Source organism: Galeopterus variegatus, unplaced genomic scaffold (genome assembly GCF_000696425.1).
Source record: "Galeopterus variegatus unplaced genomic scaffold, G_variegatus-3.0.2 Scaffold778, whole genome shotgun sequence".
Lineage (NCBI taxonomy): Eukaryota > Metazoa > Chordata > Mammalia > Dermoptera > Cynocephalidae > Galeopterus > Galeopterus variegatus.
This window is the reverse complement of record NW_007726889.1, coordinates 505,034-510,891: the sequence shown is the minus strand read 5'-3', so window position 1 is coordinate 510,891 and position 5,858 is coordinate 505,034. Positions and strand designations below refer to the sequence as shown.

Genomic DNA, 5,858 nt, shown 5'->3' with positions numbered 1-5,858 from the left:
TTCTAAACATAGGCACTTATATGCAGTTTGTCCTATATTTGCAAATAAAAAAGTTTTATTACAAGGCCAATCCTTTTCTTGTACAAGAAAGACAAGTTTGTCATAAAGCTACAGTGAAAAAATAATCCTTTAAAGATAAAATTAAATTATTTTATTCAGCTACACAGTATTTCCTAAGGATTATTGTATTTTGGATCAGCTATAATTCTAAATAGATGTTAGAGAAATGAACCAAAGGAAACCAGGCAGCTATTTCAGTATTAAAATAGCAATCATCAAACTTGTGATAAAACAATAATTTTCAAGTTACCAGAAACCCATAGCAAACACATACACACATACTTGTACAAATGCAGTAATCAGGCACAGTTCCTTAAAAGGTAGATTTCCTAGCACCAGGGCATAACTAAAGAAAATGCAGAATTTCCAAAGCTCTCGGAAAATGTCCTCACTAGGATCACCGAAGAGGTAGCTCCCACCGCATCTTGATCAGAGTGTTGCAGAGATCATAAGACCCAGCCTTTGCAGGCAAGAGTTGTCATTCAGAGCATTTCCCAATTCCAGACAACCTCTGCTGTATTCCCTGACATTCTTCCAGAAAAGCACTATAAACAAATACTAATTACCCTTGTTGCTGCACATGGAGAATAGAGGCACATTTTGCTGCTGGAGCAGCCCATTTTCCAGCTTCTGTCTCCAACTCCCCCCACCTCCCGCACTGTCAGAGAAGTGCACAGGTGGCCACGCCACCCACCAGTCGGGTCTGTCTACATTCAAAGCTCTACCAGGAGGCGCGCCATTGGCCCTGCAGGTTACCGTATGCCTCAGACTCCTCTGTCCCCACAGAAGCTGATACTGCAGCTTCTGCCTTTGGCACAAGCAGCCTGCGAGTACTTAAAGCCACAGCCCTTCATTTATGAAAAACGAGAGGCAGACTTGAGACTGATCGATTGCCACTTAGTTAAATATCAGCTGGTAGGGTGGAAAGAAAGACTGGTGCTCTCCACGTGGATAATGGAGTTATTTTTAGATTTGTGAGCCTTTTCACTCCCCTCTCTAATTGAGGTCATTAGATTATCACAATTACTAATAGAAAAGAAAAAGTTTTATTCAAAACCCATATACTAAATGAGGTTATGAACTAGGTGAAGGGCAGTAAAAGGGGCATGTTATGACTTCAGCTTTTAAGTGACATTATACAATGAATGGAGTTTCTCCCAAAATTTATTTGAATGCTTAGACTATGGTCTATAGGAGTTTTAAAAACAGTCTGAAGTGCTGATTTCAGAGTTGGAGATTATTTAACTTTTACTTTGTACTAGTCTCTCACTAAACACCAGCACTGTCACGTGGACAGTTAACAGGGACTAGAATTTGAGAAACACTTTTTTCACTGAGTATGTTTTGGCCTTAATGGTATCCTAAACACTTGTTTTAGAAACATGGTATTAAGTTGTTCTGAAATCATAAATCAGTGACTCCAAATTTAAAAAATTAACAAGTAATTGGTGTCCTAATGTAGAAATTACAATTTGAGGCAAATCAGTCTGTATAATGGAAGAAAAAATAAAAATAAATATATGTGTCTATTAATGTCAAAAATTTTAGCCCCAAACATGCACTCAACATTCCTGTCCTCAGTAGCCACTGACACCTTCCAACCTCTGTCAATCCCAGTTAACAGCACCAGAAAACCCTGAGGCCGTCTTTCCCTTTTTGTCTAAACGGGTTGTGCAAAAGTCAGTCAGTTCTTCCTTCGTAACGTGTCTCAGATCCGTGGCACTTTTCTTATTAGTGCCATCTCCACACTAGTCCTGATCCTCACCAACCCATTCCTGGACCATCAAAGGCATCTCTTCACTTTTCGGAGGGCTTATTCCTTTGTACGCATAAACTCCTTGGCTCAAAAGGAGCCTCGCTTTGAGTGCATTTAAATAAATAAAAATTTAAAAACTTCACTGTAGTTCCCCAGACCTGAATCATTGTGCTCCTGTTTGACTTCCAGACTCTCTTCTAAGTCACTTGTGCCTGCCTATCCCACCTCCACGCTCTTGTCAATGCCATCCTCTCTGGGATGCCTAGCCTTCTTCACCTGACCTTCTCGAAATACTAAATGTCAATCGCAGACACCATCCCCCTCCCCCAGATGCCTAGAAAGCACATTTATCCTTCTGAATTGGTTGGCAAGTTATTACTTAGTACCAATTTAAACACAAAAGAAACTTAAGACCTGGTCCCTGCCTTCAAGGAGCTTGGGACCTGGGCAGAAATAAAATGTCCAGGCCCAAGTCTTTGGTCTTCTGTCAAAGCAGATGACCTCATGTGAGGGGAAGTAGTACAGGAAAATGGAAAAACCGAGGCCTTTAATTATGATCCTTATGTCAAATGCCAACCACAATGCCCATACCTTAACAGACACATACTACGTATTGGTTTTGTTTCCGCCCAACCCTGCGTGTGTGTATATGTGTGTAGATTGCCCTTTAAATGTACATGCCCTTTACTTGTAGATGACAAAATGCATATTGTCACTTAGATACTTATTTTCTGTTTTTTTTTATTCAGTTGCTCCTAGATCAGTATTTCTGTCTTAGAAGATAAACTCATTATAGTTCAGATACCAAGTTTATTTAATTTTCTTTGTATTGTAACATGCAGAATTCCCCACACAATGTGAAAAAAGATAAAAGTGGGAATCTGGATAAAAAGATGCTTTTATATTCATGCATTAAATACATGAAGAGCTCCAAGAAAAAAATGGATTCACCATAATTTAATTAGAAGTCCCTGGAACACAGGCACTTAGTCGCTGGCTGTCATCCCATCAGTGTGTCTGCATTTTGCTAGCTGCTGGAAAGCATCAACAGCACAGGGGACATTACAGAAAAGAACTGCAGCAGACAGCACAGACGTGTGCTATGTCTGACCTTCTCCCCGTCACCTCACGGTGCACCTGCTCAACGTCCACTTGTATTTACTTGTTCTAAGTCAATTTTACTTACGGTAGACTGCTAGTATCATTCAAAATTAACCTTTGTTTATGTTCTTCTTCAGGGTAGAGTGGAAAAGTTGTAGTTATTAAATAGAAGGATAAATGATAGTTCCAGGATTCTATATAATTAATCATTTTTACCCCAGATCTAATGCTTCAAATCCATTTAGAAAAGGTTACCAATAACAAGATACCTATATGCACACACATATATTTGATATTTACACTTACACATATATAAAAATACATATACATACAACATGCGTGTATGTGCATGCGCACACACTTCTGTAATGGGTATGAAATAACAAAAAGGTTAAGGGAATTTTATTTTTTTTAATTGCTTAACTTTCCCCCTTGTTATGCCTTTCCTTTCCAACTATTTTATAACACTACCCCGTACATATTAGGCAATCAGCAAATATTTGCTGATTAATTATAAAATAAAGAGACACGGCAAAGAACATTGACTTGAAGACTTTATGTTCATCTTACATCTGGGTCCCATCCTCTCATTCTTTCATTTGTTCACTCAGGCACTGTGTGTCTATCACAGCTGCTGGAGATGGTGTCATAAGAAAGAACTAGACACAGATCCTGCTTTCAGTGAACCTCCTACCTTAAAAAGTAAAAATAAGCACTAAATGCATATCTCTAACATAAAGTGGAGAATAAAAGAGAGGAATAAATGCTCCTGGAATCCAGAGGGCAAACTGAACATAGAGATAGAAGGCCGAGAAAACTTTTCATTAAAGAGGGGTTTTGAGCTGTATTAAATGGAGTCACAATTATGTAGGTGTTAGGACCTAAATTTAAGTGTAGAGTGAAATCTAAACAGTATACATGTCCGTGAAACTCATTAAGCATTTGCCATGTTGTGAACTGAGAAAGCATCTTTCAGTATATCCAACCCAGTGAATTTCTCCTCTAGTGTTGGGTCTATTCTTTCTCCACCTGAGCACCTGATAAAGTATCTGCCTTGCGTTTAGGGGCCAGGTCATATGGGGAAAAAGGTACCTTTAAATACTAGGATTGCACAGAGTGTAGAATATTCATACCACAAGAGGTATTTAGGGTCTGGGAGGACACCTGAAGAAGAGGAGATGCCTGTCTTTCATCTTGAATCTACTCCTGGGCCTTAGCTCACTGAGGGGCATGGAAGGAAGGAATGCCTCCTTTATTTAATTTGCATTTTTTTTTTTAAACTTTGGTTGTTGGTATAATGAATCCATGTAAATTAAATGCAGGTAGTGATGTGATGCTTCTGTAGGAAAGACCTGAATATGCAGGTATTAGGGGGAAGGGCAGTAGCCCAGTAATAGTATTTGAACAAGGAATGAAAAAAGTACAGAAAGCATATAGGAAATTTTGAGTTCACAGTGTCCTAGACCTGGGCTCAAGTCCTGATCCTCCTCTTGTTAGCTGATGGGCAAGTTACTTAACAACTCTATTCCTCGACTTTCTCAGTTGTGAATCCCAACTCATTGTGGCTTTGGTAAGGATTTAATAAGGTAAGAAAGAATATCTGGTACTTAGTAAATATTCAGCAAATGTAAAGTCCCTCTTGCCTTTCCTCCATCTCTTTCATATACTGCTGGAGCATTTGGGCAGTCAGGGGACCAGTAAGAAGGGCAGCTGCTGCCAAATAACAGAGAGCCTTATATTCCAGGCTATAAACCAGAGTCGTCCAAAAGAAATATAATGTGAGTCATGCATCTAATTGTAAATTTTCTAGTAGCCACATGAAAAAAAAGTTTTAAAATGACGGTTAATTTTAATAATATATTTTATTTAACCCAAATCTACAAAATATCATTTCAATATAGTCAGTATAAAAATTGTTAGAGATATTTTATGTCTTTTTTTTCCCATTCTAAGTCTTCAAGATCCGTGTGCATTTTATACGTAGCACACACCTCAATTCAGACCGATTACATCTGAAATGCTCAGCAGCCTCCTAAGGCTAGTGGCTACCATATTGGACAGAGCAGATGTACACATGGAGAACCACTGCAGGTTTTCATCGGCAGAATGGAATGCTTTGGAAAAATAAGGCTGTTGGCAGTGCTTGGGATGGGTCATAGTGGAGAAAGAATGCCAGCCTGAAGACCGGCTAAGGAGATGCTATCGTAATCTAGTGAAGGACAGCCTCAGTGGCAAAGACAGATGAGTCAGAGAAACACTGTGGGCTGAGAGGTCACAGGACTCGATGACTGGCCTCATGTGGGAAATAAAGGAGAGAAAAGAGTTGAAGACAGGGCTGTTAGGTTGGATATAGCACAACAAAATAATTGGTTTGTCTCTAAATAGAAAAACTAATTGTTCCCTCCATTTGATATTATGTGGTTTTTAATTTAGTTTACTTTGTTACGCAAACCAACTCTTGAGTTCTTTTCTTCCATATTAAAGAGAAACAAAAATACTACATACTACTGTAGCTAAAAAACTATTTCCATCTCCCCCTCAAAAAATATATATTTATGGACAAAGCTGTAAAATATTCATCAAATATTGAACTAAACTATCTACTAGCCTGATAGCTTCTCAAAGACACGGACCAAGTCTCATTCACCACGGTCTCCCCTCCCTAAGCAGGCAACCACATTGCAGTGGCCTCTGTATAAAATCAATATAGGTTTGTTGGCTTGAACCGAACTGCAGAACAACCAAACTGAACAGTTTTCTTCATTTGAGATGTTGTGCATGTCCACCTTTAAAAGAGTGATTAAAAAATACCTAGGGCTGGCCGGTTAGATGTCAACTTGAGTGGGGTGCTGATAACACCAAGGTATAGGGTTCAATCCCTGTACCAACCAGCTGCCAAAAAAAAAAAAAAAAAAAATGCCTCTCAGTATCTCTCTCTCTC

General features: G+C 38.9%; 1 protein-coding gene across 1 annotated transcript in view; it reads right to left on the bottom strand.

Annotated features, from left to right (window-relative positions):
* The window catches only part of MTUS1 (microtubule associated tumor suppressor 1), a 90,195-nt gene that overhangs the window by 13,155 nt on the left and 71,182 nt on the right, over positions 1 to 5,858 (bottom strand). The gene's annotated exons all lie outside the window — the stretch shown is intronic.